Source organism: Camelus bactrianus, chromosome 14 (assembly GCF_048773025.1).
Source record: "Camelus bactrianus isolate YW-2024 breed Bactrian camel chromosome 14, ASM4877302v1, whole genome shotgun sequence".
Taxonomy (NCBI): Eukaryota; Metazoa; Chordata; class Mammalia; order Artiodactyla; family Camelidae; genus Camelus; species Camelus bactrianus.
In genome coordinates this window covers 57,343,791-57,362,730 of record NC_133552.1, presented here as the reverse complement: position 1 = coordinate 57,362,730, position 18,940 = coordinate 57,343,791, and the positions used below count along the sequence as shown (strand labels likewise).

At 42.2% G+C, this 18,940-nt stretch overlaps 1 protein-coding gene across 1 annotated transcript in view; it reads right to left on the bottom strand.

Annotated features, from left to right (window-relative positions):
- The window catches only part of GPC6 (glypican 6), a 998,187-nt gene that overhangs the window by 549,002 nt on the left and 430,245 nt on the right, over nucleotides 1-18,940 (bottom strand). The gene's annotated exons all lie outside the window — the stretch shown is intronic.

Below are 18,940 nucleotides of genomic sequence, written 5' to 3'. Positions count from 1 at the left end.
TATAGCATCAAGTGTGTCATTAGTGTCTGGGATTTGGGCAAAAATAACATGCTAAGGAGAGGTGGGAGAAACCGTATTACATTAGCATAATTTATCTCCTAATCAAGTTGAAAATATAAGATGCTTTGCGATATCTTCCCCAAATACTCTGGTGCTCTCAGAAATGACTCTGAGAAGAAGTGGGATAGAAAGTAAGGTGTCCACGTACGCAGGAGTGTGGGCAAAGCGATGCTGATACCTTTGCAAATAAGAACAAAAGGCAGACAGAAGTGAGGACTCGCCCTACAGTTATTTAGCCTTAGTTGATGGCATTACTTTTGTATCACCAGTGGTATTTTATCAAGAGTTGTGGTGCTTAGTTCTCAAAGGCCACTGAACAAATACCGCGTCAAAGGAAATGCAATGAGGATTCTATGCATAAAAGCATACTGTGAGATGTGGTATGAATTCTTTCTCCAAAAATATAATTTGTGAGAGACCAAGCAGAACTGTGGTTTTAGCAACTTGGGGGGACCATTCCTCGAGAGTCCTAATCTTTATCAGACTAAAACTGGGTACAATAAACTCTGAACTTTTATTGTCAAACCTAAGCCAAGTGTGATTCCTCCCACGCTGAAAATTCATACGGGTAGGGAACTTTTACATCTTCCTTATTTGGTAGTTGAATATTTTGATGGTTTTTCCTCCATCATCCACATTCCTCTCCTCTCAGCTACACATCTCCTGTGCTGACTTTTAAAAGTTATGTTTCTTTATTTTAGTCTAAGAGGGAAAACAAACAAACAATGACCTGTAAACCTCAGTGGGAACCAAGACATAGAACCTGTAATCCTGAGAGTCCTCAGAGCCCAGCAAGTTCCGTTCGGCTCCTAATAAAACAAAATCGTGGCATGGACTCCTTGTCACTTGTGAGACAAATGAGATGATGGGAGGGACGAAGCCAAAAAAGCAACACGGCCCTGCATCTTCAGTTAGCCACAGGGGGAAAATGAGACAAACAGTCATGTATAATTTAGAGGCTCGCTCTCTGGCTCTTCCTGTCATGGGAAGCCTCTCACAAAGGATATGTGATCTAGTGAAAGTCAGAGAGCTGGGAGTCGGTCGTCTTGGGTCGTGTTTCCAGCTAGTTCACTGACTTACTTCATGACCTTGTATGCAGCTAAGTTCCTATCAAAGTGACCAAAACAACCTGCTTTCACGGATTCCATGTTTGCTGTTTCTGGGTGGGGGGAATGCCAACAATCCTTCAGCATACGTGTATGTTACGTTTAGACTGGATGAGCAAAGGCCTTGGTGTTTGAGACCAAAATGGGCTTCTGATACTATGAGGATAAGATGACAAGGGGCACGGAAATGAGGTGAGAAGGGACAGTCCTTTCTATCTACAGGGTTGTGTTTTGTTTCGTGTTTTAATTGGTCAGCACATGGTAAACGATTCTGCTGATGAGAGCGGCTGAAGTCAGTGCCAAAGTCTGTAACCTTATTTGACCAAGAACGTATGTGGGTGGAAAGGATTTATTTTAGAGAAGAAGTAGGGCTTTGTCTAATAATAACCTTTAACTGAAGTGTTGAGAAAAACTAGACAGAGAAGTTGGAAAGCTGACTCCCACAGGCAAATTTCAAATAGTCATTGCTGGGTCTCAGAACAGATACTCATGGAGAAAGAAAGTACCCAAATCCACAGAAGATTCCAGAAAGACAGTGAGCAGAATTCCTCTGCCACTTTGAAGAGTGTGGAGAAGCCTCTGTTATGAGCGAGGGCCAGACCAGACCTGTAGTGCAGGAGGATGGGGCAGGGGGCTGGACATTATTCAGCAGGAACTCCCCCTTCACAAGGTGGGGGAAACTCAGGAGAGGCCGAAGGAGGAGCAAAATGTAGTGACTCCAGACCACCATTAGTCTCTGACTCAGACAAGACAGGCTTTTTCTGAGGGTCTTCCCTCTGCACCATACCTGGACATCTCTTCTGCAAATTCTCATTCTGCAAAATAACTTAGAAACATCAGTCTAGGTCATACGTTATGAACCTATTACTTGTCCTTGACTACTCACGATCTGAGGAAAGCTGGTAACCACAGTGCAAGGCAGAGCTAAGGGTAGGACAGCCAAGAGTTTTCCATCTGGCCGTCCATCCCCTGAAGAAAAACGAGCCCTTTGTGAAGTCGCAACTTTGCAGCTGGCCGACCGGGTTTCCTCCATAGCAGGGCTCAACACAGGTTACTTCTTGGCCAACAAAACCATGGAAGAGCCTGGAACAACTGCCGTTACTGAACGCCTGCCACCTCTTTCTAGACTCCATGGATTGCACCTGCTGTCAACCAGCAGCCTTATCAGAAACGTGAGGTCGGGGTTGGGGGATGCAGCAATGTTGGCTGCACCTGGAAAACCCTTGCGATCACAGACAATAAAGGGAAGCACCAGGACTGGCAGGCCCGTGGCTCGGAGCCCGCGTTGTTTCTTTATAGGAAACACATGGGCACGCTAGCGGCTTACCCCCTCAACTTCTCTCCACCTTAGAGCTGGTTCTTGGGGGTTAGCCAGTCCTCTGAGAAGGGACGTTTAGAGAGAGAGCACACATGAGCCTAAGCAAGCAGCCCCCAAATCAAAGCTTAATCAATACCCCAGGTTTCAAACCCAAGACCTGAGAACAGTCCATAGACCACATGTCTCCAGAATAAGGCCTGCCCTCACTCGCCCGAAATAGCAGAGGGAAATCAAACCGCCTCAAGAGGCGTGAGAGAGAAAGCAAGAACCTTAGGATTCAGGAACCATTTCCAGCTGGGTTTCTGGAAGGAAGCAAGCAAATGCAGTAATGAGTCCACCTGGCTGCGAGAACTCCCTGGAGAAGCCACTGAGGAGAATGGACGGTCCCAAAGCTGAGCGCCTGGGAGGTGAGGGTTCACTTAGGGAACACAAAAATCTTTCCATTAGAGGTGACTGTCAAGCACTGTAGCCTGAAAGTCACACATGTGACCCTGCCGCCAAGGGACCTGTCCCAGCAGTTCCAAGACTGTAGCCAGTTTGGTCAGAGGTTCCTAACAGTTTTCCCCGTGTGCGGGGGGCAGGCTTGCCTGTTGCTGGGGGGCCTAGGGGGGTCCAGGCTGGCTCTCACTCTCCATGTTGAAAAGCATACTCAGTGGGAAAGAGGGTGGACAAGGTAACTGTTATCACCCCAAAGAAGGCGAAGTGAAGAGGCTGTCGCAGACTCAGAGCAGACTCTGAGAGAGGAATTCAGGGGTGCACAGCTTGAAATACCCAAGTCCTCACTTCCTTTCTGAGCCTGTTGGGGTTTGACCGTCCTGGGAGGTGGCCAAACATCTTCCCCTCCCCAGCAGAGAGCCCAGACGAGCTGATTCAGAGTCCGGGCAGCACGTGGGCGGGGCATATCCAGCCCCAGGCCTCCACAGAGCCCACGGCCTTCAGCACCGCCACCAGCTTGTTCCTCCGGGCCTCCCTTCAGCCCAACCATCCGCTCTTAACTTTGGGAGAATTTCTTGAGGGACTTCTTACAGCCAAGGTGTGGAAAGACTGGGGGAACTGAAACAGCAGCGGCTTGGCCAGGTAAGCAGGTCGTTGATTGGCCAAACCTGGAGTTATTTCACAAAGACAGCACTGTGCCTGTGCGTGACGGGGACCCGTGGGGACCAAGACGCTTCAGACTGCAGCCCTCAAAGAGTAGAAATGTTGTCCCCGAAGCCCCTGACAAAGCGAGAAGTCCTTCCGTAAGGAGAACCTAGCTTCCCACGGCACAAGCAGCTTCTACGGACTGATTCAAGCCTCGCCAGTCAGCTTCCAGGTTTGAAATTCCCGACTTCATAAATTCTGCCCCAAACCCTGGACTTGGGGGACAGATCGAGCCCCGCCTCCTGTCTCCTTGCTGGTGGGCTTCTCAACAATGCTCTTTCTTTTCTCAAGTCAGTGCCATAGGATTGGACTCCACGTGTGTCTTGCTGGGTAACAACCTCTGAGCCACCAGGAAACTGCAGAGCTGGCAAATCTCTCCAGGAGCAGCCCCTGTGAGCGGAGAGAGAACCAGGTCCCTTAGCCCGCTAGCTAGCGCGGCCCAGCTTCGGACGAGATGGCATTAAAAGTCCCAGTGCAAAGAGGTGGTGGCATCTTATCTGACCCGTTGCCAGCTCAGAAGGCCAGTGAAAAACTTCCTTCATCAAAGATTAGTTATTTTGAGAAGCCAAAAAGGAAATCCCTCTGGGTGTACATAAAGTGAATTAATCTCAGTTACTGAGCACTTTGTATTAGGCACTGTATTTAGTGCTTTACACGTGTCATCCCATGTAATTCTAAAATCAATGTTATGAGACTGTTGCTATTATTACACGGCTTTACCCAAGGAATAACTGAGTCATGCCTAAGTAATACAAAATAAGAAATATGTCTATTTTATATCCATAAAGGTCTAGTTTGTTTGTTTTTAAGAATACTTAGGATTGAAAGAGAGTAGACAGATGGACTTCAATTTGGTTCTGATCTTTGCCACTTAATAGGATGACTAATTGTCCCAATTTGTTTGGGAATGTTTTGGTTTCAGCACGCAGCCCAGGATAGCCCTCAGAATGTTTGGTCATCCCCTCCCCCGAAACTAAGTAGTTCTCAGCTTCTCTTTAAAAAAACTACAGAAATGTAAGCCCCAGAATGTCCAGGGAAGAGGTTAATAAGCACGTTGTGTTGTAGCAGGTGTCCACGTCACACTGATGCCTGCTAATGCTGGAAGACACTGACTTCAGCTTAGCGGAGACAGGTGACGTATGAACCAGTCTCGCCAGGCCTGCGTTTACTTGGAGGCTGGGTGCGCGCGCTGACTTCTGCCTCCAGCTTAGTTCCCATCTGGTGGCGGTGCCAAACCACACCTGAAAGAACTACAGCATAAAAGCAAAGAAGAGAAAAGCCAAGTGCGTGATACAAGAGAAAAAAGTTAATTAAAAAATACGGAAAGGATGAGGGTGGAGGAAGGCAGGTAAGCAGATTTCAAGGGGAACGTGAGTGGGAGAAGAGAGCAGTGCCAGGAGGGATGGAAGCAGGAAGCAGCAGGGAGGGGCTCCTGCCTGACTGGGCCCTTCTCCTCCCAGAAGCCCCTGCGGCCTCCGAGGGCTCCTGATTGGCCGCAAGCAGCCGCCACTCACAGCTTCTGTTTCTCTATAACTTGGACCATTTTACCAGCTATTGAGTTAGTAAGACCAAATAAATGGTGTCGACTTCAGAAAACATAGCACATTCTGTTTATAGATGTGTACATTCCTTCATACTCTAAAACTGTGATAACCCTTGGCAAGAAATATATATTCCATTGCTCCATCTTCTCTGAGAAGAAATTTTCTTTCTATTCTCACGTGGCCATGGAAGAAACAAAGACTACCATATTTAGAGGAAGGCAAAAAGGCATGGCTTTAGGAAAACATTGACTTAGAAAACCTTATCCCTGAGAAAAAGATTGTAATGGAACGAGCCAATGAAAAATTCCCACTGAGATTTATAGGATTTAGAAACTTCTGTGTGTGTTCTGTTGTTCACATGCACTTTAAGTTGACCCAGAGCATTAAAGCCACGCTGATTTTAGCTAGCTACTATGTGTTTTGGAAATTAGGGTTTAAATCCCACTTCTGTAGTAGGAAAAAAGTGATCCCATGAAACTGCCTGGTTGGAATCTGGTAAAAGAGCATCTTTTTATGAAAGAAACGTTACAGAGAACAAGCAATAAACTACCACCCAAAAAGGACCAAAGTCTGTTTGAATATTTTACCAGGAATATGTATTCTTTATAAATTAAGTTAAAACAACTCATAAAGAGCCTTATTAGCCTAAATCACCCAGCATGTACCCCCCCAAACAATCCCTCTATGAAGAATGTCCTAATGGCCATGACTGCCCATAACCACCCTTTTTTTTTAGATCACAATTCAGCACTTCTCTTACTCTGCTTTGCCTCATCATTTTTACACATGCCTTGTTCCCTAGATTTAAACTGCACTTTAAACGGAGGAGAGGCGTCTCATTTATTCATTCATTGATTCATTCATTCAACCAACATTTACTGAGTGGCTGGCAGGTGTCAGGCTTAATTCTGGTGCACAGAATACAACGGTGAATGAAAACAGTCACTGAATCATATATACAGGATTAGGGAGGGAAGACTGGTAAATGAACAAGAAATGATGTCAATGCTACATGCTAAGGAACAGATAAACTTACGATTCCAAGGACCTAATCTTAAATGATCAAGGAAGGGCTGTCAGGGAAAATGACACTTAAGCGGAGCCATTTGCTTCGCAGGTTAGTAACAGTGAAGCAAGCACCAGGGGTGGGAAGACGAGTGCCAGCCATGGACAGGGCATCAGTCAGAGCGACAGTGTCACGGCCAAGGCACGGGCAGGTCCGGAGCTCACGGTCTCCACCAAGCACTCAGTTCTGTGCCTTGAACCAGGCATCCACTCAGCAAACACTAAAAGTCCACCTCAATCAAAGTGGATATGAAGAAACGTAAAATCAAAAATATGCTTCAGATACTTGTAAGGGCTCCAATCACCCTTCGTTCCCTGATGCTTTTTTTTTTTTTTTTGTAGTCCTTGTTACTCAAGAGCTTAGGAAGCCAAATCAGTGAGGAAAGAAGTTTACTAAATTTTCCCTTGAAGATGAGTTACATTTGTTTAACAACAGAAATCCAAAGCACATCAGATGTCTCCTCATCTGTGTTCTATACATGCATGAGTTGAAAGTTGGAATAAACATTTTTTAAGCTCAGCAAATTTTCCCCTCTGAGGCGGCCAGATGTTCCGGCTAAACACTAAGCTGGTGGTTAGTAATCAGGCCCTTCTTTGATGGTAATCAGTTTTTACTGATCAGGGAGGGAGTGTTTCCAATAATTCTTCCTTCGTTTGTAAAGTTGTAGTATACATTTAATTTGCATCAACTATACATCAGAGCAGGCATTTCCCATTTGCTTGTAAAAATAAAGCCTCAACAGCCATACCCCAAACACGTAAAACGGGGTTATTTTGGCTGCAGATTTCATCTAATTTTGATTGAAGATGACATTTTTCTGACTGATAAGGATTCCAAAAATATTTTTACTCTGAGGCAACATACACTAAGTACAAACTAAAAAAAAAAAAAAAAAAAGTGACTCAGAACACTGAAAAAATACACTTCCAAGTTAATTTTCCCCCCACTGTTTAAGCATCCTTAGTGTAGAACTGCAGCTCATTTTGCTTTACTACTTTCCACAAAATACAATTTTCTGGTGCAGTACTTGTTGCTTTTCTACGGTGCATTAAATAGAAATTCTAAGTCCAAAATACAGCTGCTGTGGCTCTGATAAGCAGCCAAAATTATCTCAAAAAAGAGGACCTTCATTATAGCACATCTCTTTTCAGACAGTGGCTTCCTGGTCATATAATGCTTTGCATACTGATGATTAAAAAAGTAACAATTATATCACTGAGGATTAATGGGCAAGAAACGGTATCAACACTGGTTCCAGGGCGCTCAGCCCAAGTCACTGCAGAATGAGCCCAACGTCTCCACCACTGAGGAAAAAACAGTGCATGCTGTGGCAGTGGGTTTTGTGTGTGAATTCATCAGGGGTGTCCACGGAGTTAAAACAAGTGGCCAAAAATGAGCTGATGCTTTTTGCCACCAGTAACAATTAGATTTATTTGGTCTTCAGCTAAACTTAAGGAGATAATTAAATATATGTGGCTTAGCTTCACAAGAATGAAGCCACACAAAACACTATTGTACAGGACTGTGTTAACAAAATGTCCATAAACAGCGTTTCTTTTGTGATAAGACTTACGACAAATACCTCAATACTTTAAATGGTGACTTGACCATGAAAATGGTTACATATCTCTTTGCATTATCTTTCCTTCTCCTTCCCCAAATTCAAGTTCATATAAAATAATTGTCTTTGGACAGAATGTAATACCCCATAAAATAATCTTTTAACTTAATGAAATTGATTAACTTCACTTTTCAACAAAGGAAAAGCTTCAGATCATCCCCCAACGTCTACGTGCCAAATCCATTATGGACTGCACCCAGTCACATTTCCAAGTCTTCAGTAGATTTCAACAAATTTCCTTCAATTTCTTAATTTCATTGGGAAAAAAAAGCTAGATCCCTGTAACCCACTCTTTTTGATGAATGATGGTCTGCAAGTAGTTGTTACAAACATAACGGTTAGATGGGAGGAGAAATCCTGTACCAGAACCCAAGTAACTTTGAACACAGCTTTCTCCCTTTTGACCCCAGACCCCAACAAGGCCTTAGACCACCCCCAGAATGACTTGTGAGGTACCAAAGGTCCACGGCAGGTGCTTGTGTGGCAGTTACTCATGGGTCATTTGTCATTTTGCTGACGGGGCACTCACATCAGAGACAGGGTTGCATTTGGGCTAAGAGGCTGCATTTTACAAATGATGACTTTTTCCTGTCATATTAAAAAGCGAACTTTCAGGAAAAGTGATACAACTTGAGAACAGTACCGTGTTATTCTTGGAGGCACAGGCCTTTTCCATGAACTGAAAATTCTCTCAACAGAGATAACAGCAATGATTTCACATTTATGAGGTCGGCACTAGAATCAGGTAAGACACCTTTGGGATTCATTAATTGTTCTGTATCTCTGTATCTCCAGGGTACCATATAATTCACCATTGTGAATTTTTGTTAAATGGGAACATAATTGCCCCCTAAAGATTAACCTGCACTAAGAGTAATGCGTGCTACCCAAGGCATATATTAATTTAGTGTTAAAGTTTTGTCTTCTCAATATGATTCCATCTTCCTGAAGAAACATGAGTGCAAATGTAGGTTATACACATCGCACTTTCTAAAAAAGTTTACATCTAAAAAACATTCATTAATCTAAACCGAATAAAATGTACATCCTTGCACGTCTTATTGGAAAAAAAATTAAATATGTTCAACAGCTGTTCAATGAATCTTCATCAACTGTGATAAGTGGTTATATGCATTTGTAAGCATGGAGATTTCTAATACTTAAAATTAAGTAAGTTGTCCCTTTAGAGAACATACAGACTTTGTAATGAAAATACACTCCGGTATTTCTTAATTATTATATAGTTTCACAAAACAGATAATGGCCAATGGCCTATAAAACATGCATCTATTCCAACTACACAGACATCCAGATACAACTAAATGGACTTATGAAAACATATGCTGATTACTCTTTTTTATCTCCTATTAACTTTTTCTGAATGACTTAATCCTAGTCTTGCAGGATTGTATTTTTTCTTCCTTCTACTCTTTTGACTTTGGCCTTGACCATGTACCCCTTCTACAATTAACCCCACATAATGGCTGTTAAAATAAATTTGTCATTAATCTGGTTAGAGCTGGCTTCTAGACTGTGTGTGTGCATGTGTGTGCGTGTGTCTTTATATTTACTCCCCTGACATATAATTTTAAGAAGTAAAAAGAAAAAATTGCTACAACCAACACCCTAGAGTCTCAAATTTTGTTGGTTCATCACTGCCACTAATTAGTTTATCCCTAGTATATATGGAGGAAACACTACACCATAGTTTAAAAAAAGTGTTCGGAGCTAGTGAGGTCCATTTAAAAAACTAACTCATGTAAGAAATTATAAAAAAAGGCATGTTAAGAACTAGGCATAATCAAATATAACAAAATATTATAAATGCATAAAATCTCAAAACATAATTTTATTATTTCATATAACAGTTAGTGTTTTGTAAGATCAAAGGGCTCTGAAATGTTGAGGAGGAGAATATTTGCAGCCAAAGGGTCTGCTATATATTACAGCTTGGAAGTTTTGGACTAAAATCCAAATGAGAAGCTGATATGTTTGAAAAAGGCAAAACAGGCTCACTGGGCTTTAAGTGATTAGGTGATTAGCCAGGGGGGGAACCTCCTGAGATAACTCCAAAGTGGGCTGGAGGTACCCCCTAAGATGCAGTGCAACGGCCCCATTAAAAGAATGGCATGGCCAGTGGTTCCTGCCATTCTATGCAAGGAAGCTGCTTAGAAGGTGCGTGGTAGATGTTCATGGAATGAGCTAAAGGAGACACTCTTTCAGGATTACATGGAGAATTATTTCAAAATCTCAAATCTTCTCTGGGAGAAAGCATGTCTTCAGCAAGAACGTTAACCCAGGAACACGGTACCAGGAGAAGGTTGATAATTTACCAAGTGCATGAATTCTATTGGACAGATTTTTAATTTTAGAAATCACAAGATGTCTCATCTGAGATATCCTACGGAAATGATGGGACTTTAGAGAAAAGAGGATCCAGGATATCTTTGCAGACTGTATTTGAAACTGGTATCACATAGAAAACTTTGTTATGGAAAACTCTTTGAATAACATCTGGTTGTGATGGGAAAATCTTTCCAAGAGTGACCAGGTGCAGGATAACAACTGGGGCTGCCCAAGGCCCTGCCAGATGGGAGGGCAGTGGCCTAGAATCATTCCTGGACTTCACTCTGAGAACTCCATCTATAAAGGAAAAAAACTCTAAACTTAGCCCTTCTATTTTAGGCTGGGCCACGTGACATATGGTTGGTGAAATTGTGCTCCTTTGTGCCCCGTGTATCATGAAGAATCCAGGAGTCCAGCTGATGATAACAGCAAAGCCTTCGTGCTTCCCAATAAGTGAACTTGCATCACTAAGAAGCAACCTATTTCTAATGACCTTCCAAGTGTCGGGGTCGTGTTGGCATTTACGCCCAGTGGTAAATTACAGAAGTGATCAATATCATAGTAAAACTGTCCAGTCCTAGTATATTAGAGTGACTCTTAATTAACAGTTGCTCTTTATTGATTATCCTATCATGAAAATGGAGAATTTGGGAAATAACTGACTGCCTCAGTACCAGCCAAGTTATTGAGAAATGAAAAGTATAAAGCACTCCAGCTAACTGGGCCTCAAATATAAATCTTTTCCAAGGTGCAGTCTATTACTCACGGCTTGTCAGTCTCATCTCAGCTGAAGGATTTATGCCATGTCTGCTTGGCACAGGGGCAATCTCCCATAATTACCAACGATCAGAATTGCTCTCAAATACCACAAATGGCGGGTGACAGTTATGAATCACAATTAGCATGGTTACCAATCACGCAGTGGGTAAGTTGATCTGCATTTTATCTGTATTTCGGCACGCCAGGTCCTGACTTAGAACAATAATATGGATTAATCCATAAATGCTGCTTAGGTCACTTTTGAATTTTCATAATGTTTCCATAAAATATCTTGTTTTCTTTCCCTAAAGATGACACCTTTCCCTAAAGGTGACAGCTAAGTCAAGCATAACCTTTTATTTTCTAATTCCCTGCCAGTCCCTCAATTTCACTCTGCTCGTGGTGGCTTTTTCTTCTCCTTTGCCTGCCTGTTGTTCTAGGACCTTCTCCATCCACGCTTACAGCTGCATTCTGCCCAGATACCTGGTGTCCCGAGAGGCTTGCTGATACACTGACCGCAGGTCAAGAAGCATTTATCGACTCGCATCATCAGTCGTAACTCTGACCAAAGGGTTCCTGAGAGAATATTTGTTACGCTTCCAAAAGCAGACACCAAAATACAGCAACAACACAATTTTCTGGCTTTGAAGTCTGTCGGAGAGCCGAACTGCGTTAGACTGTTTCTAATTTCTACAGACGTATCTTAGATGAATCATTGTTTGACCACTACAGCAATAAAATTTTGTCTTTAATAAGTGTAGTGGAGGAGGAATAGGAAAAAGAAGATGGAACTGTCTTAAGCATGACCTCAGGGTCAGAAAAATAACCTTCCTGCAAATTGAAGATGAGTCTCTGTGTGCTCGTTTATAATCTGTCTACATTAAAGAATTAACTTGTAAGCTCTCTGCTTACATACTATGTAGCAGAGTGTATGTCCCCCAGATCAATATTTGTTGATATATTTACACTAAAGGAAAAATAAACTTTTTTTTTAAAATCAGAGTGTATAAACCAGTGTCTAATACAAAATTCCTTACTGTCAATTTTACCACTACTGTGTGCCTTTGCAAATGTCCCTACACTGATAATTTTCTTCAAAAATACAGGGGGAGAAAAGAAAGTACGAGAACAAACAACAAAGAGGTTAATGAAAATGGAGTAGACATTCCAGAAGTTTAAAATGACTTTCTTAACTTTTCAAAAGTAATAACGCTCATATACCGAAGACTGATCCCATACAGTAAACATAATCACTGTTGACATGAAAGAAATCTTACTTTGTCTTTGAAACGATCCTATCCTATGTGAAGAAGCACTTAGGAACAATAGCAACAATTTACATATTTTAGTGCTTTTCATTTCGATGATTTTTCATGGTGCTTTGCAAACTTGAAAGGATGCAGAGCAATTTCAACTCAAAAGCATATGTAACTAGAAGAACACAAAAAAGCAGGTTTTAAATCTAGTGAGGAAATAAACATGCAATCATTTGCTGGAACTTTGAGGTGAATGCCAGTTAAAGTTAGCATATTAATTTACTGCAGCATCCATATATATAGGATATTTTACTAAGGGATAAAGCTTTGAGATGACAGCCTGGGGTCCTGCTGAGAATATGACTGGCATGGCCTTTCCACCCCCCCAGCTTTATTGAGGTATAACTGACAAAACTGTAAGATATTTAAAGTGCAAAACCTGATGGTTTTATAGACACATACACTGAGATAGGAGTCCCTCTAGTGAGTTAATCAACACATGCATGACCTCACATGTTTACCTTTTTTTGGGTGGGAACACTTAAGTTCTACTCTCTTAGCAAATTTCAATTATACAATGTGGTCTGACGAACTGCAGTCAGCATGTTATACATTATATGTAGAATCTTTAAAAAAAAAAAAAAAAGCAAAAAAGCATGGCCTGTAGGCATTTAGGTCGAGGTGAAAGGTGGGGCCTTTCTCTGCCCACAGTGCTCCCTCTGCTCCACGCAGCTCATGCTCAGGACGGCCTTGTGGAGTCCTGCCGCTTTGAGTGGCCCAAGATCAAGCGAGACTCCCAGAAGGCATTTCACATGAAGTTTACCTCCTAGTCCGTTGGCAAGTCAGGTCTTCTCTTGCTCAAGAAATAAAGGGACCTTCCACTGGCCTCTGGTCCCCAGCTATGCTGGGGATATAAGGATCACTTAGCAGTGCAAGATGTCTTTTGGGAATTCTCCAGTCCCAAGGGGAAACATAACGTGGTGGGCAAGGGCAAGGACTTGGCACTCAGTGACTTGGTGCCGTTCTGGGCCCTGCTGCTTCCGGCTCCTTGTAACTTAATAGCTCTAAGCCTCAGCATTTTCATGAAATCAAAGGGGAATGATGCTACCTATATCTTAGGGCTCTGTAAAAATCAGTTTAATTAATGCCTGTGTGATATGTATTATACTATCTGGCTTATAAAGGAAATTGACACGTGCTAGCTATTATTAAACGCTATCCCAGCATCTTTTCCCTTTTATCTCTCTGTCAAGCTGGAAGAGGGGTCTTTACTTAAAGAAGGCATTCATCACCTGCCGCACTGCTGATGGTTTATCTTTACACTTGAAGGTATATTCCTAGATGATGGAATCAATATTTTTCAGTGGAGAAATGATCTTGGAATAAGAAAGTATAGAGTTCTAGACTTGCCTCCCTGATAGCAGCCGACCTGCCTGTCACCACAGAAAGTACAGTTGGCCTTGAGTGAGTTCATCTGACCTTTCCTAATTGATAACTGAAAATTAAGATTTCACTTTTTTAATACCCTCCCTCAGTTCAATGGAAGGAAATACTAGAAATGAGATTTTTAGCAAAAATCAGGTCCACTTCAAACCAGGATCTACCACTGAGTCTCAGAGTCAAAGCCATTCTTGCTAAATTATGAGATCTGATACAAAACAAGTTATGTTCACAGAAAAGCAAAAAGTTATATTCATTTTGCTGCATAGATAGAAAATGTTTCTTATAAGCTCATAGCATATCCTAAACTGCCTGCCAACATAATAATTTATCCTGATGCAAACTTTAGGTATTCTTGCCACGTTGACTGAGAATAATAGTCACTAGTGAATTTTTCCCATAAAAGTTAATAATGTGTCCTTCAACACTGACACTGGTGCCAAGAATGGAAACACTGGTCTCTTTTCTAGTCATTTTGCTTTGAAACACAGCTACCATGTGCCACAGGAGACACACATATGGACAGTAGTGAATAAAGCTTGGCCAGCCTAGAAAGGGAGAGACGCTTACCAGGGAACAGAAGTAGCGTGAAAAGTGTTATAATGGACACGTGTACAACGGACAATGTTAGCACTAAAAAGGGCGTGATCATCTCCTTGGGAGTTAAGAAAACTTACACCTTATATCTCAGCGGAGGAGACCCTTGGCTTGGATCTTGCAAATCAGTGAGAGGGGAGTATGTTCAGGCGGGTGGCTATTGTACACAGAAGAAACATAAGAGAAAGAGCTTGTGAAAATAGAAGAGAAACACTACCTGTTTCAAAATGGCTCGATCTCAGGGCTCAGAGATGGAGGCGGGGAAAGAGGCAGGAGAGGGTCTGGGATGGGTAAGAAACACAGCAGTTAGATCATAGAGAGAACCACATTAAAAATTAAACATGCACACAAGAACACAGGAAATCAGAAAATGATGACACAATTAGGAAATGCCAGGAGGTTAAAAAGACGTGGAGTCAACGTTAGCACTGCAGCAGCAACCGATTCGGAGCCCAGCCTCCAGGGGTAGGGACGGCCGGGCAGGCATTCAGGGGGCACTTTCACGCTCGGGGAGAAGGAACGCGGTCCTGGACATTCTCAAGATGAAAAGGCCTGTATCTGTAGATAAATACACCTAATGACCTGGGAATTTTCTACTCACATATAAAAGTTAATATGTATATATTAATATATTTCAGTAAATATAATACTTACTATTAAAGCATTCAGGATAGTATGTATATTGTATAGAGAATACTGATATAATACAATATGTATATATACATATACAGACATATACATATATATTCTTTTTGTATGCAGAATGAATACTGTATAAAATAAATATATATATATATTCTATTTATATATAAATATTTATATGTATCTATGTGTGTGTGTGTGTAGACGCGGGAGGGGGAAAGAGAGAGAGAAGGAATATGTACTCAAATAAGAAATTAAACCAGGGAAAGAAACCTGGATACATTGTCAAACTTCTTTCCTCAGTACTTTCCTTCTCAGGGACCTTTTTCACCCTCTTCTCACTCTACTCTGAACCCCTACACCTCAGTTAGCTGCCCTGTTGATTCTTTTTGAGTCTGACAATCAAAGTCAACTCCAAGTTGGCTTATGTGAAGTTCTGACCACTGAACCCCAAAAATGCAATGTAAGCAGATTAGTAATTTTAGAAACAAATTCAGTTAGTGTGGTTGAACTGTTGTCTGCATGAACCCAGGATGTGGGATCAAGAAATCAATGCCCAGAAATGGGGGGAAATTGAGACAACTTTAGATGAAATTACAGCTTGTAAGACCAGTGACTGGACCCAAGGTAGGCTCACAGAACTTTGCTCCAGGAGGGAGGCTTTCAAAGTTGTCCAGCCTAAGTCCCTAAAGATATTAATAATTCCCATAGAAATCTTCACTGGCCATTTCCTTTTTCTTTCTTATGCAGTCACACGTTCTGCCTTCTAAAGCCAGCTTATCCAGCCCACGTGAAATGTTTGTAGGCAGCATCTACAGTGCCTGAACTGCAGCAGAAACATTCTATAACAAATCTCTGGAGTCATTCCGACTTCTGCTGGACACAGAATGGCTTCGGAATGGAGGACTTGGCCTGTAGGACTGAACAGATGTGACCTAGAAAAACCTCACCTAGGAAGAGATCAACAAGGAACGCTAGAGAAGTAAGCCCTGGAAGTTTGGAACGGGGGATCAAGGAATGTTTGCTGAACTTCAAAGCAAGGGAGATGATTATGCTCCGAGCCTCAGAAGCCAAACAAGAATAGAGTGTCTGCTGCCCCTCCCACCTCCCATAGATCTAGGTAACATGAAACTCCTGGCAACCTGCAGTCAGGTTTCCCAACACCTGAGCTCTCTGTAATCATCTCACCATGCTGCTCCGAGTCACAACCTTCTGTGGGCGTCTTGGAGAAGACTCGAGGCCCCTCTGTCCTCTTTACAATCTGCCAACAGATTTTATAGGGACATTCGCTGTGCCCTAGAATCTCCAATCTCCTGTCTCCAGTGTGAATTCACAGAATCAGGGACCTCACTGTCTATGTGAACCCAGGTTTTAAATAGTCGCTGCTTATGTGTATTTATGAAGGTACATGGACTTACATGAAGAATCAAACAACTCAGAAACAGAGTGTTGCCTTTGAGAGCTTGGTCCAGAAGGCTTAATTTCCAAATGGGGAATTATTTGGTAGGTTTTTCTTCTTTAGCTAATTATAAATATCTGTCATAATATAAACACCTACCTGTAGAACAAGGGAGTCATAACACGCTTGAAGAAGAATCTTCACAATGTAAAAAGCACCACAGAGTATATTTTTACCAGGTCTCTTAGACCTCAAAGTTGTGGAAGTTAAGCCTGGAGAAACAGTTTTACATCCCTTCAGAAGTGCTCTTGTTTAGTTGCCTAAGGGACAGTGTTAGTGCTCAGACCAGCCATACTTAATCTCTCTCTCCTTATCAAGCCCCTAAAACAAAAATGTCACCTTATCAGTGGCACTCTGAAAACCCGAGTGCAGTTGGAAAGGCTGGGAAGTTTGAATAAAGGCAAAGAAAAGTGATCCTTTTTCACTGCAGTATCTCTTCTGCCCTCAACAATGGGAAAGGCTGGTTCTATACACACATCACAGCAAGATGAAGACACACCCGGGATAAAATTAAGCAGCATCCTTATCTGGCTGCCTTGGCATGGGGCGAATACACATTAAAAACCAAGCAAAACACTCCAGCATCATCTAGCTCATGCACACATCTTGAAACCGAAGGCAGTCAGTAAATGAAGACCTGAGGCTTTCAGGACAGGAGGTGACGGAGCAGGTAACAGTAATCACTGGAAGACGGTGGTCCAGCTTTGTGATGATCACTCGCCCAGATGTCTTCAAGCACATTTCTGCTTTGGAGAAGAGGTCACTTTATGATTTTCAGGCAGGGCTAGAACTCTTCTCTGAGATGCATGGAAATGGGCAGGGGTGGTTTTTCATTTTTAGTTGTCAGGATAACTACAGGTTGCTTCTGGAATTTAGTGGTCAGGGCACCAAACATCCTGAAGTGTGCAAATCAGCCCCATACAATGAAGTATTATTGCCTTACCCCAAATGCCAACAACTGCTCACTGCACACCGTCCCCAGCCAGGGTGGAACCAAGGAGGACTTCCACTGACACCTTCTATGAATACTGCTGCTGCAAAGTTTAACCTTTTTGAAACTTATAGGAAATACAGGGGAAAAAAATATGGAGCTAGAATGTCGGCAAACACAAACACATCCCGCACTAGAAATGTAAGCTATTTTCCTCTACCACACAGAAAATCAATTTCAGAGATAAAGTTAGAGGTGGAACAAAAGAAATCACTAGAGAATTACTCCAGCACATCCACCTTACACAGAAATGCTCTGATGCTATAAAACGAGATTCTTTGAGACTTAAAAAGAGTCCTGTTCTTTGAAGAGTACCGTACAATGTTGCACACTGTCCATCACAGACTCTGTTTTCACATACACACGAATGTTCCTTCTGGAAATGCTGATGGCTTAACTAATGGAAGAGTAAACACATGAGGCCAAAATTCAGAGCAAATGAACTACCCTCACAGGTTTGAGAGTCCTCTGTTCTTTTTGCCCCTTTTGGCAGATATCACTCCTCCACTTCAAATGTCAAGGCTCTAAAACCCACTGTGGACATCGAGAAATCAACAGTGATACAATTGTGACGTGCTCGTGTTTCCCAAGAGTGTTTGTTTTAACAGAGATCAAATTCTCAAGTTAAAGTGAATTTCAGTGAGTGAAAAGAATTCCCAATGACACCACGGCCTTTCCAGGGCTCGAAAATTTCTGCCACATAATCTACATTGACTTATTCTGCATTCTGCCCCAAGTAAAAATATAACTTCTATAGGAGGCAAATGTGACCTGTTATTTGCATCAGGGACAGTGCGCTTCACGGGCGAGAAGTGACTGCTTTCAGAGAAGACCTCACTCTGGGTGGCAGGTGCATCATTCTACCACCTGGAGGCTGCGTCCAAATCCCCTGTGTAGTGGTGGTTCCCAGTCTTCTGGTATGTGAGGCTCCCTTCAAAGCAAAATTTGGCCCCCATGTGCTGTACATTTAGAATGTCTCGATTGGGATGAGGTGGTAGCATGGCAAAACAAATAAAATGCTATCAGGTAGTTAGGGATAAAATGAAATCATTCTCTATTTTATCAATCACAGTAGCACCTGCTTATATTTGAACACTGGTACATAAGTGAGTGAAATAAGATGTTTTCATGCTGTGGAAAATTCTTGGTTCGCTTATGAATTGTAACCCATCCCTTGGAATCAACTCTGGAGTTCCCGGAGATCAGTATCATGGGATCATGCTGGACGCATGTCCAGGCTTTGTAATAAATAGCCACGTGCATCCTCGGCCTTCTTGGGAGGCCTCCAAAGTTGGTAAGATTAAATTAATTCAGGGAGCAGAAATCCAAATGAGTTTTATAATTCATTATGTTTTTTTTATTCCTAAGAACAATGGTCATTCCAATTGCAGTGTTTTAAATTAAAAAAAAAAAAAAATTAGCTGCGCGCTCTGCCTTTCTAGACATCTTTCTATTTAGTACCATCATGGGCTTTGCTCCTATCATTACCTGCTGAGACTCTGATTCTAAGTGTAGAGAAAAATAGCATTCTTTAACATTTGGGAAGAAAGGGCACCCTTTGACAGCTCTTTTTCTTAATACCCCCTGCTAATCAG